Below are 4571 nucleotides of genomic sequence, written 5' to 3'. Positions count from 1 at the left end.
GTCGACTCCAAAATACTCTATAAATCTAGTAGTGTATATCAGAATCGACTCAACTTGATTCTGTTTTGCTAGTGACTCGTTCTTGTATAGAACGCTGTGATTGGCTCAAATTGTGAATTGGCGTTCCAATAACCAATCACATACATCAGATAGCAATCCCATGGCTGGGACACTCTGTTTTGCCCTAAAGTAAAAAGTCAGTCGCAGTGCATGTACTACTCGCTGTTTCTCCGTTATGCTGTTGGCAGATTGTTGCCTAGCCTAGTTATGTATTTTTTGTATTGGATTATGATTTTTTTTTTTTTTTTTCCCGACGCCTGTTTCTTTTGACAAATTCCAATAGTGGATCGTTAATCGATAATACAAATCAGCACAGCATAAACAATTTGTAATATGGTCTTTCATATTTTCCTATGAGCCTTTATGGACCTTCAATGTTTATGTTTTAAGTTAATAGTGCAATTGTTATGGATGTAATTTGACAGAACAACTGTATTTCCACCACTGTATGCCGTCTGCAGGCTTGTAAACAGTGCTCACGTATTAAAGCACAAAGTACCTACTGTATATAGAATTGAATATATTTATACAGCCTGCATAAATTATTCAGGGGAGCTCCTGGCTGTTTCAGAGGACAACACGCATTACAACATTTTCCTGGCTGTGAGGTTTTCCTCTAATGGATGAAGCATATGGCAGATGAATTCTCCCCTCCTCTGACCTGAAGATAAATCTATAGTTGCTTTGTCTTCATAACCATGTAACATATTATTCAAGTTCATGTACACCATTTCCCACAACACAGCATTACTGGTAAACATTATTACATCTATTACATGCAGTCTATGCATGACTGTTCTCACATTTAACAAGGAAAAGAAAAGGTGAGTTAGAAGCCTAATGTACATTGTGTTATTTACGTATTGTCACCTTGCTTACCTGGTCTTACTAGATAGTGTGGATTCCCTGAGGTGCAGATCAGACACATTTCTGAGATGAGGAGTGACAACAGGAAAAGGAAGAAAACCAGAGAGGGAGAAACAGAATGCAAATGTTTGTTTGGAGAGGTTATATATCAGGAAATGTAGTGGGCCTAAAATGAAGTCAGTTACTCTCACCAGACCATTTTATGAAAGAAAGTCAATTAGCAAATGTTAACAAATAAAAGACATGCCATTTTGAAAAGTGATCTGCTAAAGGTAGAAAGGTAACAATACAATACTACGTGTTTATGGCATAATTCGACCATAGGAAGATGACTTAGTTTGATTATTCCTGAAGAAACACTTCTGTTTTGTGTTCAGCTTGATTCCACCATTTAGGTTAAGTGTGGTCTAGTTTTATATCCCATATAATATCATAGAAGAACCTATTTAATTTGCAGGCCCCCACTGTTTTATTTTCCAGTGCAAAAGGCACATCCTGCCTGAAACAATGGCATAGTGCTTTGCCTTTTTGTAGTGTTCTCATCCTTTTAACATGGTCTGGAACAACAGCACATGGCTGGCTGAACTCTATTATGTTATGCAATGTGACACTACATTCACTTTCAAACCCACATACATTAAAAAAAGAAATGATTAAACAGTAAATCGAAACCAGCAAATCTCGGAAGGCGCTTGAAAGATGTGCATGATGGCCTACTGCTGTTGTAACAAACAACACATATTGTTTAGCCAGCAATACTGCTGTCCTGGAATAATTGCCTTGTTGTTATTCATCATGAACCATGCAGCAGGCTCACCTGCAGCTGACAGGTGCGTAATTACAGATGAATGACTGTCTAACAGCATCTTACTCTGTGACGATGTCCACACAGGAGACAAAGAAAGAGCACCGAGAACTGGTTATTTGACATTTATAAGTAACACTTGGGAACATGTTGTCTGTGAGCGTAGCAGAGGTAAACACCCACTTATGTGTTCTGTCACAGCAGATGCATTTTGATTCTGCCTACACAGTAAGTTTGACTCGTTAAGTAAGATTTTTATGGAAAACAATTATTTTATTCAGCAAGGATGCACAGCATTCATCAAAAGTGACAGTAAAGACATTTGTGTAACGTTACAAAAGATTTCTATTTCAAATAAATGCTGTTCTTTTGAGCTTTCTATATAAAACGGATCAAAGTTTCCACAAAAATATTAAGCAGTACAGTTTTCAAAATTTTAAATAATGGAAAACGTTTCTCAAACACGAAGTAATGATTTTTGAAGGATCAAGTGACAGAAGAAGACACAAGAATAAATACATATTTAAATTTAAAATTTTTTTAATTTTCATTTATATAGTGCTTTATTGTGTATTGTTGTACCCCCAAGGCACTTTACAGTCATGTGGGGGGTCTCTTGTCAACCACCACCATTTCAAAAAAAAAAGTAATAATATTTCATGTTGTTATGAAATGAAATATAAGATTTTTAACTGTATTTTTGATCAAATAAATACAGTCTGGGTGAACATTAGAGACTTATAAAAAAAAAGAACATTTTAAAACATCTAACTGACCCCAAACTTTAAATGGTATTTTACTATATTGAACAGTTTAATAAACTGATAAGAATCAATTGTTTCCTCTAAACTGAACTTAATTATTGGGCTTAATTAACCAGCAGTAAACCAACAGTATCTTAAGGGCACTTAAGAGGATAAAACAAAAGTTATAAATGATAACAACATTAGATAAAGGCATGATGAAATGCAATCAAACAAAGAAGTCTCCCACAGAAACCAGATCTTTTACAGAATGACAGATCTACCAAAATATGTTGGTATGCATATACAAAAAGGATAAAATGATTCAAGAAGAATAAGTTAAAGAATAGACTGAGGGGAAAATGGAAAACCAAAGACAGAAATAATGAAAGGGCAAGATAAAGTCCTGTTCTCCTGTGCTCTGTTTACTCTCTGTTTGTGAATCTCAAGACTCAATAAAGATGAGGACGTCAATGAGTTTGAAATACAAAACGAGCTGTGGCAGGCTGGCAGCTAAACATCTTCTGATCTGTTCTCATTCAGTTCAGTGACGGACCGGCCCCTAATAGATCCTGTCTGCCAGGGGCCACCGCACACTATTAGGATTCATTGGTCTGCTCATCATACATTTTTCTCCGGATTGGGACAGGACGTGTCCCTGATGACTGTTCAATCAAGCATAACTAATCCTGTCTATTTATTACAGCTGTTTACTAAGGTAAGCATACTATTGCAATTGCACATTCTTTGGATACAGATTTGAACAATGTCCTAACACAGTGTTTCTCAAAAAGAGGGCAACAGGATGACCTAAAATTATTTATTAAATTTATACATATTAAAGATGATAAAAAAACAACTTTTAAACTAAGCTTTATTGTTATTATTATTATTATTATTATTTACTAAAAACACATGATCAGAAACTTGAGTTGGCAGTGATTTTTCTGAAAAAGCGCCAATCACGTGTAGTATTATTTTAAAAGGCATCCAATGTGTGACTAATGATCATAAAAGTTATGTAATTATGTTGTAAGGTTGACTGACTACCAGATGGTGTCATTATAACCTGTTTATGTATGTGAGTCACTTCCTCAATTATACTGTGATTACTGGCCATTAGCTGAGGCATAGTCTGTTCAGTGGGGTTGTGAACTTAAAAAATGATTAGAACAAGAGCCGTTACAAAGTCACGTTATTTAAATCATTAGCTACATGCAAAAAAAAAAAAAAAGTCGCTTTTGAAACGTGTTTTCAGAACTGTTAGTTGGTTCCAAAAGTTCGATGTAAGTAATTGTGAACGTCTGTACTGACATTGTTTACATGTTCAACCCTGCAGCACTTCTTACTGACCAGAAGAGGGCGGTAGAGCCACACCGCAGTGTTCAAAAAGCAACTTGTTTCTAAAATTATGGACTAATATAAGAAAACTTTGCCATCACCAAAGCACTGTCTCTGTGTGTGTGTGTGTGTGTGTGTGTGTGTGTGTGTGAGAGAGAGAGTTTGTGAGGAGTGGGTCCAGAATTTCATGAATCTTGGATCTTCACTGTAGTCCCCATGTCAGCCCCACCCTGATGAGTGAAGGTTTTGCCAAGAATTTGCACAGCAGGCTGAGATGCTCCTCTCACATCAGGAGGTTAGTTTGTTTTGTGCTGCCACAATAAAAACGAGCTCTCAAGACAACAGCCAACGGATTTATAATGGGGCTCAGGGCCTCTCCTCCACAGCTCAGCTGTGTATAGACATGAATATCACACAAATGCAGTCCTCTCTCAACACTGGGGGAGGCTTCTTGCTCTTCTAGAAAAACTATATCAGTTTGGTTTCTCTAGCTCAAGGCACATCAGGATCAGGATCTAGACTTAAACAGTGGTTCTTCTCAACCTTTTAAATGCAAGGCCACCCCCCTATCTAAACGTATTGTAAGAAACAAACAAACATATGTCAGTTTAATGTTGTATATCTTTATTTATTTAGCATTTATAGCACTTTAAGACTGTAAAAAAAATTGTGTATAATTTTTGGACATATTTGGTCCCCCAGTAGTTTGCAGAGACCCGCTGGTTGAGAAAAACTGGACTACAGAAATAACAAAA

Source organism: Carassius carassius, chromosome 3 (genome assembly GCF_963082965.1).
Source record: "Carassius carassius chromosome 3, fCarCar2.1, whole genome shotgun sequence".
Lineage (NCBI taxonomy): Eukaryota > Metazoa > Chordata > Actinopteri > Cypriniformes > Cyprinidae > Carassius > Carassius carassius.
This window is presented reverse-complemented; position numbering follows the sequence as displayed.